The sequence below is a fragment of the Balaenoptera acutorostrata genome, chromosome 1 (genome assembly GCF_949987535.1).
Source record: "Balaenoptera acutorostrata chromosome 1, mBalAcu1.1, whole genome shotgun sequence".
Lineage (NCBI taxonomy): Eukaryota > Metazoa > Chordata > Mammalia > Artiodactyla > Balaenopteridae > Balaenoptera > Balaenoptera acutorostrata.
The window spans coordinates 83,196,701-83,213,458 of NC_080064.1; the positions used below are offsets into that span (position 1 = coordinate 83,196,701).

Genomic DNA, 16,758 nt, shown 5'->3' on the forward strand with positions numbered 1-16,758 from the left:
CTTATAGGAGGATTATAGCCTCGTTCTGAAAGCTAACAGCACACGACGTAAGGGAACCTGGGGATTGCCTCCTGCCTTTTTGCCTTGGGACAGAAGGTGAGTACATCTTCTCACCTTCTGAGAAGGTGAGAAGCCTTTTAGGCACAGTGGAGGAGCCTTTTAGACACAGATGTGGAGAGAAGGCCAGAGTAGGGGGAGCTAGCTCTTCTGAGCCCCTGTTTATGCTGTATGTACATGGCCATATTTAGTTCTCTAACAACTCTGTAAAATAAATATCATTATCTCCATTTTACAGATGAAGAAACTGAACTTCAGACAGAAGAAATCTCCCTGGCCAGCTAGTAAGTTCTAGGGATCCATTTGAATTTCCTGGTCTGTCTGGCTCTTATACATGGGATTTTTTTAACCAACAGTGTGTCACCTGTAAAGATTCTCCCCTGAGGAGAGAGAAACTCAAAATAGCGAAAAGGAACTGAAAAAGCTTGAGGAGTCTGGCTTTAGCACCTGAAGCCAATCTCCCTACAATTTCCCTTCCTATTCATACTTCCAGAACATTCTCGGGGGAAATTTCACTCCTTGCCTCTCCCACCACGCCCCCAAGGATTTTTACACAGGTAAAATCATTGCATTAAAGCGGCACCTTGTGAGGGGGAGGAGGAGTGGGTAGAAGAACTCTTGAGCTGATTACATATGAGCCGGCAAGAAAGAAACTTCTTTCTCTCCAGCCAGTTTCTCAGCCCACTGCTCAGCCAAAGCACCATCTCTCAGGGAACAATTGCAAGACCCACAGTTTAGTTAATAAAATGTGAGCAGGAAGGGGCCGTAAACAGTAATGGCAATGTTTACTGAGAGCTTGTTATGTAATAGCCAAGTACTGCACCAGGGACATTACGTAGAGACCCATGTAATCCTTGCACACATGCACACAAAGTACAAATGAGGAAACTGAGACCCAGAGAGGTGGCAGCGCTTGCCCAAAGTCTCCCAGCTCTTATGGTGGGGACTTGTAATCAAACTCACACAGCCTGGCTCTTAGGGGCTGCCCTGCCTCCCAAAGATTGTCTCTCCTCGCTGCCCCTGACTTCGTTTCAGGGGTGAGGAAACAGGTCCAAGGGCAGAGCCAGGCAAGATGCCTGTCTTCTGACTGGGACCCAGGGCTCATGCCACCACCTAGGGCCGCCGAGCACCCAAGACTCCAGCAGTGTGCTAATTGCCCTTCACTCGGCTCAGATTTTAGATCCCAGCTAGCGCTCCGATCCAGAGAATTCTTAAATACCTATTATCTGTCTGACATCTGTACTGTACTTGAGTATCCCTAATGGGCTCATGGAAGGCTAAATATAGCTCCCCTCTCCCCTGCTCGGCAGCCAGCTACAAACAGAAGTCAGGAGGGACGGTGGCACCTCCCACATCCTGCGGTGCTCTCGATCATTCTAAGCACCTCCTGCAAGGCCAGCAAATATTTTGATAATCTTTCCCCTACAGGATTCTCCTGCGGAGAACAAATGGACATGGTCGGGAGCGATCTTTCAGCAGATTGCACAGGAAGTTACATCAATGGAGGGGATTTTGATTCTCAGGACTTTTGGGAAGGGAAGCGGTTTTGGAGGGAGGGTTGTGGGCAGCCGGCAGCGGACAGTGTCGAGGGGGGAGGCAGCCAGGGTGGTGGGTACAAACGCAGCCTTCAGAGTCAGCCAGACCTGGGCTTGAGGACCAGCTCTGCTGCTGGAGAATGTGTGACCTCCCAAATTGCTCTGCTTCTCTCTGGTCCCCAGTTTCCCTACTGTAAAACGGAGATGATAAGAGCACTCATCTCCTAGACTGGCCCTGGGGAATTAGACACAATAACATCAGGGAAGCACTGAACACACGGCCTGGCACTTGCAGGTGCTGAATAACCGTAAATATAATTGTCCTCATGGGATCCTTCACTTTCCTTGAAAGAAGCTCATAGGGTGTGTTGTCCGCTGTCACTGGTGCACTTTACTGAGCTTCCCTTAGGGGGCCTGACCCACAATGTTCCTTCTGGAAAGGAGGAATATCCCTGAGTGATGGGCCGCCCCTTGGCCACAAGTTCCTGCCACTGGAATAGAAGAAACTAGGGGGCCCATCCCCGCTGGCAACCATCTCCCCACATGTGTTGGGTCAGCTGGGCAATGAGGACAGCCCCTCAGATTCCTGGCATGGGACATTTCTTCACAAAGGCATAGTGTTTTGAAAAACAGAAAACAAAATGAACAAACATTTATAAAAAGCAAAATAATATAAAGCCATTGAGACAAAAAAGACTCAGTACAGACTGAGTAGCATGGGGTGGAGTATGGGTTGGGCAGGACCACGGGGGGGTACTTATTTGACACTGGTGGCGTTTTTTGCTCCCCTCATGCCCACTTTCTGGGCCTGCCCCCAGGGCCTCTTTCCAAAGATGAATTTATCTCTATTTCCTGTGTCTACAGGCCCTGAAGGATAGGGACACAGAGGGCTGCCCTGGGGCCCAACATTCTTCTGGTGACTCACCAATTAGGCAGTGGGTGCCTGAAGCAGAAGAACCACTTCCTGTGTCCCTGAGCCACCAGTCATCCAGCTGATACCTGCCCCATTGCCATCTTCTCCTCTGAGAGCACTTGAGTCACTCGCAGGGGCAGGGTGGGACCTGGCCCAGGGAAGGGGCTGGGTGAAGAACCCAGGCCAGGCATGAACCTATGGTTTGGGGTGGGGCGAGCAGTGAACACACCGCTTTATCCACAAAGGAAACCTCACCTTCCTAGAGACATTGACCCCTCCCACCTGAACCTGAGAGGAGACATCGTCACGGTGGAAAGTCTTGGGGCCAACACACATGCCCTTGTACACACCCCACTCCCATCACATTCACACCACCGCAACAGATGCCTTCCTGAAGCCGCACCCCTGCTAATACTTCCTTTACACGGTCTGAGAATCCTGTTTGATGTTATAGGAAGAAAGTATGTCTCTAGATGTAGTGGTGTGTGTAGGGGGGTGGGAGGATGGGGCAGATTTTATGTAGGGAGGGAGAATGTTGACCAGAAATCCAAGCACACGGGCTAGAAAAATCTGAAAAACAGCTGCAGGCTGTCTCTTCTCTGTGCCCTCAACTTACCAGCTCAGGCCCAGGGTCAGGGGAGGTACATGGCCAGCTTTGCACGGCAAGCTGATCTGGTTCTCGGACCCGGCACCTGGCTTTGAGCAATGGAAGTGGCTACCGTGGCCACCAGGTCCTGCAGAAGTCCGTGGAGTCCCTTGGCTGAGGCGCAGGTCCTGCCTGGTGGAGAAATGATGTGCCCTGTCCCTGGTTTGACTCTGCTGCTCCAGCCCCAGCGCGCCCTCAGAGGCAGCCGTGGGCCACGACGCTTCATTAAGACGGAGGTCAGGTAACAGCCCAGGCCCTCTTTGGAAACCACACACTGGCCAGTGGCACGGAACCGACTAGCTCCCAGCCCTCCTAGGAGCCCCGGGCATCGTATTTCAGTGCTTCTGCTTTAGCTACTCCCACAGGAAGGAGAGGGCCTGCTCCCACCTTGTTTTTTTTTTTCTTTTTTACTTATTATTTATTTATTTATTTATTTATGGCTGTGTTGGGTCTTCGTTTCTGTGCGAGGGCTTTCTCTAGTTGTGGCGAGCGGGGGCCACTCTTCATCGCGGTGCGCGGGCCTCTCACTATCGCGGCCTCTCTTGTTGCGGAGCACAGGCTCCAGACGCGCAGGCTCAGTAGTTGTGGCTCACGGGCCTAGTTGCTCTGCGGCATGTGGGATCTTCCCAGACCAGGGCTCGAACCCGTGTCCCCTGCATTGGCAGGCAGATTCTCAACCACTGCGCCACCAGGGAAGCCCCCCACCTTGTTTTTAATTTCAAGAATACTGCAATACCCTTGGGAATCCTCATGTTTTCATTACAGTCAGAGTGGCAGCTACCTGTGCACTTCAGAGGCTTTAGGGCTAATCCCGGTCAAGCCCAGAGCCGTGGTCTCTGGGAAGCAGACAAACAGGCCCAGAGACCCGTGAAGCATCCTGCTCTCTGTGGGGAGGGATCTTATTTGGAGAGATAAAGAATACATTCATAAAATAAGAAAACCATCATTTTAAAAAATTATTCACTTTTTAAAGATGAGTTTTGTGTGTGTGTGTGTGTGTTTGCGTGTGTGTGCACGCGTGCTAGGAATTTTTCTAAAAGTGGAACACCTACACAGGCTTTCCTATTACATATACATATAATGATAATATACAGTACATTTATATAATGCTTTATGGTTTACAAAGTACTTTTATATGCCCATTCATTCATTCTCTTCATGAGCCCCAACAAAGAACCAGACACTTTTCTTAGGCACGGCTGATGGGGGACACAGTGGTGAACAAGGCAGGAAAGATCCTGCTTCCACCGAGCGCATGCTCTAGCTGGGGAGACAGACCATAAACAGCAGACAAGAGGTCAGCAAGATAAGTTCAGGGAGAGGTGAGTGCGTTGAAGATCACAAAGTCAGGTAAGGGCTAGAGCTGTGCTGTCCAGCGTGGCAGTCATTAGCTACACACAGTTATTTACATTTAAGTCCAACTTGATTGAAATTGAATAAAATCAAATATTCAGTTCTTCAGTTCACACTAGGCACATTTCAGGTCCTGAAGAGCCACCTCTGGCTAGCAGCTAGCAGTATAGCTACAGAACATTTGCATCATCACAGAAATCTCCACAGGACAGCAGTGAGCTAGAGTGACTGGGGCTAATTTCGCCTGGGCGGTCAAGAAAGCCCCCTCTGAGGAGGTGCCTTGAGTTGAAACCCCCAAATGAGAAGGAACCAACATCTCACAGGCCTGGGTGAGGGTTTGGGGGTGAGGGTGGGCAGACAGTTCCAGGCAGGCACCCTGGGGCAAAGGTCCAAATGTAGGCATGAGTTTGGCAAATTCGAGGAACAGGAAGAAGGTTAGTGTGACCGGAGTGTAATCAGCTGGAGGCTGGGGAGAAATGAGAATGGTGAGGTCAAAAGGGACAATAAAAACAGCTGGTGGCCAATGAGTGCAGCATGCCAGGTGTCCATGAGGTCAGTTCTATTACCCTCTTTTCACAGATGAGAACACAGACATAGAGAAGTAGACACTTCAGCCGAAGTCACACAGCTCCTGAGGGGACAGAGCTAGGATGTGTACAGGCCGTGGGGCGCTCAGCCTCTGTGCAGTGTTGCCTCTCCTCAGAGACGCCCTGCGAGGGCTTGGGACCCTATCTGGGCGTGATGGAGAGTCATTGCAGGCTCTTAGGCAGGACAGTGACCTCATCTATTGCCCTTTTAAGTGCTCGGTCTGCTCATAGCGGGGAGAATAGACTGCAGAGGGGGTTACCTCATTAACCCAGGGATAACATCACTGTGGCTCTGACTAGGATAGCAGCAATTCTTTGTATTTTTTAAAGCCTAGTGAACACGGCACTTCTATTTTTGGGAGTTATCTTTAAGGACTTCGGCAGAAAAAACAATGCATCCTTTCTTTAAAAAAAAAAAAAATCCAAAACACAATAGACATGCCCCAATAATCATTTAGCCACAGGAAAGCCAGTTTTTGCCAGTCTCACCTAATACCACTCAAAGATTATTTTCTGTATTCTTTAGATTGTTGTCAAATTAAGCCAAGGAACTTCCTAAATTGGTAAGTTGGTCCCAGCTCCACCCAGGGTTGCTGCTACAGCTAGGAGAAGACGGTGGAGTCTTAACTCAGGAGGGAACCCAAAGTGTGGGGTTCGTGTGTGCCAGAGGACCTTGTGGACTGTGCAGTATCTAAGCATCCTGATCTTGAGCATTTAGAGGGGCAGTTGCTAAGACTGCAGTGATAACCTTGCCTCTCCAGACCACTACACCCTGTGACACTGACGTTGGATGTGGTGTGTGTGTTTTCCAGGTTCCTTTGTAACAGAAGGAATAAAGGCAAACTGATAGGCCTCCCAGGGAGAGATGCATGCAGGTTATTTCACATAAATCTCCTCTGAGCTCCTGCACACGACTGCCTAAGGTGCTTATATAAAACGCAACTTCTAACCCCCTCCAGCCGTTAACACTCCCCCTCATCAAATTCCTATTGCCTCTTTTCCCACAGGGGATGGGATTAAGGGGCGCAAGATGGCTCAGCTAGTGTTCCCCTTCTAGCCACAGCTGCCTCCTGAGGCCCAGAGCATGGTGGCCTGTTTTGGGGTGCAGGTTCAGGTCGAGGTCACATTTCTGCGGTGTTCCCCACACCTGACCCCCTTTCACCTGTGTCAGGTTACCTAACCTCTCTGTGGCTCCCTTTCTTCATCCCTAAAATTAGGATAATTATTGCTAACTATTGTTCTATCTCACAGTGCTGTTGTGAGAACTAAATAAGTCAGAATTAAATAAGTAAAACAGAACAATTAGCATTGCTAGTGATGACATCAGATTATCATTACCGGAAGGGAGAGGACAGGAAAAAAGGTAGTCAAATACAAAGCCCGGTCTCAAGGCAATGACCAATAAGGATCCAGAATCACCCAGGAAGCAACCACCCCGCAGCCTCTGCAGGTTAGTCAGGGGATTCTCCCAAGCTCCAGGTGCTGCCCCAGAAGTAGTCACTTCCTGGGCTGGATCAGCACCACCCTGCAGCCCGGGCCACAGCTTCACTGGCCCAGCATGGCCGGCACTCTGGGGCAAAGCAGCAGTCAGCCAGGCTGCTTCCTACCTTGCCTGTCCCCCTCCTCCCAGGTTGGCTTTGGTCCGATGCAGCGGCTCCTACAGGCTCCTCGGTTTGGTGTGAGGAAGTTAAGGTGGCACAGGCAAGGCTGGGGCTGCTTTCCGTGGTTCTGCCAGAGGGTGAGTGACCCAGGCCTCGGGGTGGTTGGACCTGGGCCTGCAGCCTCTCCTGGGATTGCCTTCCCCGGGCTGCTGAGCTCACACTGCCCATGCCGCCCAGATGCCTCTTTGCCTGTTGTCTCAACGGCTGATGATATAATTCTAAGTAGCAGTGACTCACAGGACAGCAGTTCCTTCTTTCGCCAGAGCTGTCTTTTGTAGATGGAGCCTTCCTCCCAGGTAAAGAAGGCCTTTACCTTTCAGGAGAAGTAGAGGGAGGCGGGGAAAATGTTGTGATTAGGAGCAAAATTGTCTGAGTTTGAATTTGGCTCTACCACCTACAAAGTCGTATGACCTTGGACAAGTTATTTAATCTCAGGTTCTTTACCTACAAAATGGGGATAATAACTGTACTTGCATCATAGGGTTATTATGAGAGTTAAATGAGTTAATATCTATACAGAGCTTAAAGCAGTGCCTGGCACATAGTAAATACTTACATAAGTGTTTTAAAAGTAAATGTTCAATAATAGGAGATTGGTTACATAAAATCTATATAATGGAATACGACACAGTCATTAAAATCTCTGTTGTAAAAGAATTGTGATATGGAACTATATTCATGATCTCTTACTAAGTGAAATGACAGACTCTAAAACAAACCACAGTATACCATTATTGTTGAGAAGAAAATAAATCCATATACACTGAAAAATACACTAAAAGTATATACACCAAAACGGTGTTTTTCTATCTTATAAAATATCTATGTTCTGTGTGTTACTTTAGTAATAAAAAGCAATAAGAAAACAATAAAAATATTCAGTAATAAAAACAATAACAATTATTCAAATGTAGTAGATATACATAATCCAGAATAAGTGATCATGCTTTAAAATGATGATGATGATGAAGATGATGATAGTAATAATGATAGTTCCCAAGCCCAGATCATTCAAAGCTGAGGCTGACAGGTGACCACCACCACATGCTTTAATGATTAGCCAAATGTTATTATTGAAAAGAAAAAATAATAATATCACATGCTTAAATGGCTATAACATACTTCTGGGAATAATTGAAAACTGACCATACCAACACAACCAGATTTAAATCTTACCTAAGGAACAGGTGACCAACATATGTAAAATAAACAAAGAAGGAAATGGCAGTGTGTAGAAGCAATGAACTGAGCATGCTTTGCAAGGTGACGAGTGAAGGAGAGTCACGAAAGTTGCCTGCGTAGACAGGATGGGGTGGGGTGGAGGAGCATTCCTCCAGCCATTGAGTCAGAGGTTTCAAGAAGGAAACGGAACTTCAGGGGCTGCTAAAATAAAGGAAGGAGATAAGCATCTCCCTTTTGCTGCTCACTTGTGTAGAACTTGAATGGAGAAAAGGATAAGAACTGCTCCCTGAACCATGACGTTCAGTAATGAGCAGACTTCTCAGCTCTGTCCCCAAGCCACTTCTCACCCTGTTCCAGGGGCTTACAAAACAATTAAAACCCCAGACACACTGCATCTGGGCTCTGGTGACTGGGCCTAATGTGAAAGTGAACCCTCTGTGTGTCAAAGAACAGGCAGTAGGCTGAATCCAAAAACCATCCTAACCTCGCTTCCAAGACCTGGCTGTGCCTGGAGCTCCCGGTAACACTCACCGTTTCACATAGCCCTTTCCCAGATCCAACCACCAGTGGGTCCTGGGCAAGTTGTCATGATCTTTTTCATCTCCATGTTTTTAGCTCACAAATTTTCTCCACAGCATCCGTTACCCTCAGAAGATGTAAAGAACTTTGAAAAAAAAAAAAAAACTTGTTGTGAATTCTGAAATTGTGCTGGCCGAATGAACCTTCTGACTGACAGAAACCGGTTTCAGTTCCCCCTTCTATCTTTGCAATGTCACCAACATAAAGTCCCTCATATAACTGACCCTATTCACAAACCATGTTGCAATCCACATGAAAAGATCATTGCAATAATCCCCTAAACACCTCAACTAGCTGGAATTACTTCTTTCTTTCCAAAGAACCATGGGGTCCTGGGGCTGCCTTAGCCCCTCCCAGGGCTGTGCCCAGCACACAGGCAGGAGGGGGCTGGCAGGCTGTTCTGTTTTTCAGCGAGAGCTGGCCGTGATTAGAATACCCAGATGCTTTCTGTGGATGCTTGTGCGGGATCAGCTTCTAAGCTTATTAAAAGAGGGGTCACACAATTTGTATCAGGAGAACTGATTGCACATTTGAAGAAGGCAATGAAAAGAATCACTAGCAGAAGAGCCACAATCACCTGAAAAAAGAACTCCTTGTGTTTAGAGGAGGGAGGGCAGGGGAGGCCAGATGAAGTCAGAGCTTTTTCCTTCCAAAAGCTTCTGGTTCGAAGCCAGGGAGAAGGAAGGGACAAGCGCTGTCACAGGCTTCCTGAGGACCCCTGACTGTGAGGCACATGAGGTAACACCAGGCCTTCCCCGAGGTGAGGATGTTTCCCTTGTCCTTTCAGCAGAACCGGCTTTCTGACCCCAAGAGTTGGAGAGGCTACACTGATTTACAGCCACGTCTCTTTTCCCTTCTTTCTGATCCTCCCAGTCTGTGGTCTGTTCAAAGCGTCCTCAAGGGAAACAGAGGCCAATGAATCTGCCTAACCGGGAAGTGGTTTTGAGCCAAGACCGACACTGTGACACACACTTTGTCTTAAAACGGGTCCCTTGCGCTTCAGTGGAGCACAGCTGTGGTCTGTGCAGGTGTTTGCAGAGGTTCCCAGAACACAGAGCCCTCTCTCTCTGTGTAGGGGACCCTGTACAGGGGTGTCTTCAACCACTGGCGTTGGATGAGGACCAGCCCTGGTGAGGGCTCAGTGGGCAGCCCTCTTCTCAATTCCCACTCAGAACAGCAAGGAGGAAGGAGGGGAATATCTCCTGGACTAGAGATGGAAAGAGAAAAAAGAAGGCAATTTAGATGGAAAAGCTGTTGTGTTTTTTTTAAAAAAAATTCTATTTATCATTTACAGCTTTAGATTGGTGGAAAAAAAAAATCTTTATCTGATCAACGTAAACTTTCTCTGTAAGAACTGGAGTTTTGCTCCCATACCGTTATCTCGGTGGAATCTATTTCCTTGATGGAACAGCATGTAATTCTTTCACATCTCTATCTCAAATATATATATTTGAAAACAGGAAAAAAATATGTTATCTTTCCATAATTAATTCACAAAATAAATAGATCTGCTCAGTGCTGTGTTTGCTTTGCTTTCCTTCTGCAAAGCTGTTTCAGGGAACACATATCTTTAGATTCCTTTTCACGAGACAAAAAAAAAAAAGGTTAGGCCAGCTTGACCAAATCCACAAGGGAATGAAATGAGTCCAGGAGCCCCAGTATTTTCAAAACAGTACAAATCCGTTCCTGGTGGGACAGGGTATGGACTAGTGAGAGGCTGAAAACCAAGAGAGGCTGGCCAAGAGGTGGCTTCTTCCCTTGTGTGCCTTGCACCTGCTGGAAGGGCCATCCTGGAAGCCGGGCAAGCATAGCTACGCGGTGCCTGGCACAGCTGGGGCTGGAGAAGCCTTCCCCTTATGGTTCAGGTTTTTGCCACCTCTTCCTTTGCCCCTTGAAGGGTACTTCTGAGTGGGGAGAACTAAAACCCCAGCATCACTAATTTGGAGAGAACTTACCCTAGCAGGGCTAATCGGAGAACTCAGTGCAGAGCCTGAAGAACCCACCGAGCTCTGCCCAACCCCTCAGCTGCAAATCTCATCACCCTTCCCTAAAGGATAGCTGGTAAGGCTGAGAACAATTCCCCAAAGTGCAGCCCTGAGTGACGGCTGTGAATTCAAATCCCTGAACCGTGACTGCGTTCCAGCTCAGCGTTAGCTGCTCCCCTAATCCCACTTACCTCCCTCTCCTCTCCATCTGTTTATTTTCCATTGAAGTGACCGTTCCACTCCTTGAACCCTTAACACACACTGTTTCATGGCTGAGTTTTTCAGGTTTCTGCACAACAGTGTCTCCAAGAGCCTCCTACTCCCGCTCTATGTTTCTAACTCTCTTTAAGTGACCGTTTCGCAGGCTCCCTAGGCTTCTCTGTGGTGCCCACTGCCTCTTCCTTCTCCATCCTTGTCCCTCTCTCACCTCCCCTGACACTGGCCTTCCCTCTCTGCCTTCTCCTTTCTGGCTCCTCCTCCTTCCTGCCATTTTTCTCTCTTTCTTTACTCCCACCACACTCCAAGGCCTGGTCCCCTAATAACCTAGTTTCTTATTGTCCCTAAAGGAAACTTCTTAGTAAGACTCACTAGGCCACACCTGACGGCTCTGGTCTCCACTGACCTTTCAGCCTCATGCAGTGTCACGCTTGCTCTCTGAACTCCTGCCACATGGTCCTCCTTCAGTTTCTCAAATGTGCTATATATGCTCCTACCGTAGGACCTTGGGTCATGCTATTCCCTCTGTCTGGAACATTCCACCTCCTCCGTCTGCTTTGTCTAGTTAACTCCTTTTGTTAGTTATCTGTGGCTGTGTAACAAATTACTCCAAAACCTACCAGCTTAAAACAGCAAACATTTGTTATCTCACAGTCTCTTTGTGTCAGGAATCTGGGAGCAGCTTAGCCAGATGGTTCTGGGTCAGGGTCTCTCAAGAGGTTACATCCAAGCGGTCAGCCTGGGCTCCAGTCACTGGAGCTGGAGGATCCCCCCAACAGCTTACTCACTTGGCGCTTGGTAGACCTCAGTGCCCATCAGGCTGTTGGCATGGCCTCTCCGTGGGCTGCCTGAGTGTCCGTAGCATGTGGAAGCTGGCTTCTCCCAAAATGAATGATCAGAGAGCGAGAGAAGGAGCCCAAAACAGTAGCTGCAGTCTTTTGTAACCTAATCTTAGAAGGGACACATCATACTTTCTGCCATATGCTATCGGCCAAGCAGACCAACCCTGGCACAGGGTGGGAGGAGACTACACATGGTCTGAATACCAGGGGGCAGGAGTCACTGGGGACCATCGTGGGAGGCTGGCTTAATGATCACTTCCTTTCCCTTGACATATATCTGTAGGATTTTGTGATTAAAGTTTATGGTCCATTGGACCATAAGCTTCTTGAGAACAGGTATCTGCTTTGCTCATGTATCAGTCAGTTTTTGCTATAAAACAAACCAAATGAAAACTTAGTGGCTTTTTAAAAAAAAGTACTCATTTATTATTCCTCAAGTGTCTATGGGTCATCGGAGTTCTGCTGACCTGGACCAGGCTCTGCTGATCCGGCCGGGCTTGCTCATGCACCTGGCATCAGTTACTGGGTTAGCTGAGGCTGATGGGCCTGAAATGGCCTCCCTCCTCTGTCTGGCAGGTGGCTGGCCATTGGCTAGGACAATGAAAGTGAATGGGCCTGTGTCTCTCATTATTCAGCAGGCTAGGCAGGGCGTGTCTGCATGGCAGCTCTAGGGTTTCAAGAGCACAAGGCCTCTGGAAAGATTTGGAAAAGGTACAGTGTCACTTCTGCCACTTTCTATTGGTCAAGGCAAGTCACAAGCCCAGCCCAGATTCAGAAGTGGAGAAATAGACACAACCTCTTAAGGGAGGAGGCGAAAAGTCACACTGCAAAGGGGCTTGGATAATGGGAAGGGGAGAATGCCACCATTTTTGTAAACAATTTTCCACAGCACACCATAGTACCCCCAGAGCCTAGCACAGTGCCTGGCACATAGTAGGTACTCAATTAAAAGAGTATTCTTGAATGAATGGGTTTGAGCACTTTACCTTTAGTTGTCCTTATTTTGCTCTTGGCTTGTCTCCCTCACTGTTATGCCAGTACCTTGGAGACAGGGAACATGTCGTATTCATGTTTGGGGTCCCACAACATTGACATGGCATTGGAGTTGAGTGGTAATGAATAAATGTATCGCCAACGCTTTTCAAAGCTCTCTGTGCATCTCTACTGCTTTGCCTTCCTCAGAGTTTAAAATCTTCCACAGCAGATTTGCATAGGCTTTGCAATTTGACACCACAGGATCCTAAATCTGTCCTTTACCCGCTGTGTGACCCGGGCAATTTCCTTCACCCAGCTGAGCCCCATTTTCTTTTTCCACAAAATGGGGGTGCCTATCTCAGAACTGCTGTAAGGTGCAATTGTACATGTGAGTGCTGAACACTGTGGCAGGTACTGAACAAACGTCATCCCCTTCCATTTACCCTAATACCCTGCATCACCTTGACTTCTGGCCTCTCCAGCCCCAGCCCTGGCTCACTCCGCCTGTCCCCGGAAAGCCATGTCTGTTCCACACTTGGGTCTCTTGAACACTATCAGTGGCATAAACATGAGTACAGCTAAGCTCCAATTAGCAGTGCAATTCCTGCTGCCCCAGATGGGCAGGAAGACCACCAATCATAGGTGATTTTTGCCACCACCTGGCTCAGCTCTGTGATCCTGAGGCCAAGAGGATCTTCCTCTGTGCCCCTCAGGTGTCTAGAGGCCCAGCTGCCTTCTGGTGCTCTGTCTTACTGCTGTGTGCCCTCCAGCCACTGTAACTGTGCTCGCCACTTAGGTCCACTTTGTAATCCTGTAGACATTTCTTCTTCCTAGGCTGGCTGTCTTATCTCTATGTCTTGTCTTTTCCTTCTTTACGTCTCCTTCTCGCCTCCTGTGCCTCATCGAACTCCCATCTGTCTTACCATTGTCGAGCTTTTTCCATATGTCAGGCCATAGGCTATGTACTTTATACTAACTCTCTCAGGAATTCCTACATCAACCCTATGGCGTAAGAACTATTACTACCATTTCCTTGATGAAGAGACTGAGGCTCAGAGAGTTCACATAACTTGCTCCTGGCTACACACTTGGTGGATGGTAGAACCAGGGTAAGACCTGGGCTCTGATCTCAGAGCTTTTGCCCTCTCCCCCACTTTATACCCTTTATCCTCTGGTTGTGCGTCCCGTGGCAACGTCCCGCTAGAATGTTCCTTCTCCTGTGTGGCTGGTCTACATGTTCTTGGTGTTTTCTTAAAAATGACCACCTTCCTCCTCAGCTCTTCATTCTCCCTTTCCCCTAGGGCGGTGCAGTTCAATAGGACTTTCTGTAGTGATGGAAATGTTCTCTGCATTGTCCATTATGGTAGTCACTAGACACATGTGGCTTTTGAGAATTTTTGATACGTGCCTAGTATGACTGAGAAATTTCATTTTAAATGTTATTTAATTTAATTGTAATTAAGTTAAATTTAAATAGTCACATGTGGCTACTGGCTACTGTATTGGACAACTCCAGGGTCTCATCTTCGTGGAGAGAGGATGGGGAGTCAGGGTGGGGAAAGGGAGATGGGGAGAGAAGCAATTTGACGAAGCCACTGGAATATTTTCTCATGAATATTGAACTAAGACTATAAGACTAAGCTTCTCATAAGGAAAATTCATTTAATGATGTCCAGATTCCTGGCCCAACATGCTTTCCTGGACTTCTGCCCTCCAATCACCAAATTCCTGGTGATGTCAGCAAGAATGCCAGGGCCTAGGAACTATGTTGAGGCTCTTCAGAGAGATGGCCTTCCTCTGCAACACGCAGATTGAAATGAACTCATTCCAATTAGGGAAAGAGTGAGAAATCACTGTCGTGAGTTTTCCTTCTGTGTGCGCTGCTGAAATCAATATTCAGTCAATACAACCTTTGGCCTGCCATTTGCCATTCTATAGAACTTCCCACACTATAGAATTTAATGCAGATTTTAAAACTCACAAGCAATGGTTCCAGAAACTGAAATGCTATTTTCTTTCTTTTTGAATCAAGACAGTTTCCAGGACTTCTACACAAAGAGACCTCAGAAATGGTTTCTTGATGGATATAGTGAGCCTTCAAAGATGAACAAATTTCTATTGGGAAAATCTGCCCGGTTCTGGAAGCAAAACAGTCATTCTTTTACCCATTTATTCATCCAGCTTTTCATCTATCCACCCAAAAACATTTTCTGAGTTCTTAGCAAGTTCTAAAATGCAGGTAAGGAAGGGGGAGTTAAAAAATGAGAAAGACAAATAACTTTTATAGATTCAACTTCTTTTTAATTTCAAAAGTAAATAGGTAAGTTTCACGCTAGTAACCCAAAGGACATACGGCATTAAGTCCGTTCTCTTAGTATCTTCTACCAGGTATTTTTTTTATCCATTCATTTAATTATCAAATATTGTCAAGTTCCTTTAATGCACAGACTGTCCATTTAGTTACTGTCACAAGAATTTTGAGGTTATAAAGCACTTAAATTGTACTTTTATTAGGGAAGTTACCTCAATAAACCACAATTTCTCTCTTCACATATCTGCTTCTCTCCAGGGTGGGGTTCCTTGAGGGTTGGAACATCATCTTATTGACTGCAGTGTCCTTGCTCCCTAGAACACTGCCTGGTGCATAGTGGCTGCTTATTAAAAGTTCCCTGAAGGAACATCAAACCACAGAAAATGTGACATTTGTCTAGATCCGTGATCCACACAGCATAGCAGTCAAAATCCCAAAGGAATCTGAAGTAACTTGCACTGAAATCAGCCTCCCATGAACTCATTGAATCCCTAGCTTCCTTAGTGATATTTTCATTCTCTAGTGTCTTAAAGGATAAGAAAACCTCTAAGGGCACTGATCACAAACAAGAGCTTCTTTCTTTCTTGCCTTCTCTCTCTCTCTGCACATGTTCTGAAACTTCAGCGACTTCAAAAGTTATCCTCTATTGACTCCTAACAACATAATATTTGGTGAAGATTTAAAGATTATAATACTGTCATCCATGATTTTCATAGTTTCATAAACTGTCACACCCATTTTTGACTTGTGCCTTTACAGATCAAAATGTGCTCTTGAAAGAAGCCTTTTTTGGATATGAAAGTCACCCATTCTGCCTGTTTGTCATCCACATATACTCTTCTCTGGGCATCTTTCATAAAGTCCAGTGACAAAAACTGTATAAGGTATTTATTCATTTATTTGAACACCTGCTCAACAAATGTCTATTGCATGCCTACTATGCACCAGGCACTGCAATTCCATGTTGAGTTAAGACCTAATAAAATTATAAACCAGAAGTACCTTTTTGTTTTCCGTCCCTGCTTTGCTCCCTTGCTCAACTTCTAGAGCAAACATTATGTTGCCTGTTTTGGGCTGGACTGTTTACCCCCAAAATTCAGATGTTGAAGTCCTAACCTCCGGTACCTCAGAATGTGACTATATTTGGAGATAGGGCCTTTAAAGAGGTATTTAAGGTAAAATGAGTTATATGGGTGGATGCTAATCTAATATGGCTGGTGTTTTTATAAGAAGAGGAGATTAGGGCTTCCCTGGTGGAGCAGTGGATAAGAATCTGCCTGCCAATGCAGGGGACACAGGTTCGATCCCTGGTCTGGGAAGATCCCACATGCCGCGGAGCAACTAAGCCCGTGTGCCACAACTACTGAGCCTGTGCTCTAGAGCCCGTGAGCCACAACTACTGAGCCTGCATGCCACAACTACTGAAGCCCACGTGCCTAGAGCCTGTGCTCCACAACAAGAGAAGCCACCACAATAAGAAGCCCGTGCACTGCAACGAAGAGTAGCCCCCGCTCTCCACAACTAGAGAAAGCCCATGAGCAGCAATGAAGACCCAACACAACCAAAAATAAATTAAAAAAAAAAAAAAGAAGAAGAGGAGATTAGGACACAGACATGTACAGAAGAAAGACCATGTGAAGACACAGGGAGAAGATGGCCATCTGTAAACCAAGGAGATAGACCTCAGAAGAAATCAACCCTGCTGACATCTTGATCTTGAACTTCCAGCCTCCAGAACTGTGAGGAAAATAAATTTCTGCTGTTTAAGCCACCCAGTCTGAGGTACTTTGTTATTACAGCCTTAGCAGACTAATACTTTGGCAATTCATCATCCTTGTGTATATCTTTTCTTTTTTCTTCTGTTGTTTTCTCTTCCTTCTTTGTTTTGTTTTATTTTGAACTGTTGATGATCTCTT

At 46.8% G+C, this 16,758-nt stretch overlaps 1 protein-coding gene across 1 annotated transcript in view; it reads right to left on the reverse strand.

The window, feature by feature from the left end:
* BCAR3 (BCAR3 adaptor protein, NSP family member) overlaps nucleotides 1–8,590 on the reverse strand; it is a 139,668-nt gene extending 131,078 nt beyond the window's left edge. The window contains exon 1 of the mRNA XM_057551282.1: nucleotides 8,466–8,590. The gene's annotated coding sequence lies outside the window, so the exon portion shown is untranslated. The remainder of the gene's footprint in view (nucleotides 1–8,465) is intronic.
* Nucleotides 8,591–16,758: the final 8,168 nt, after the last annotated feature.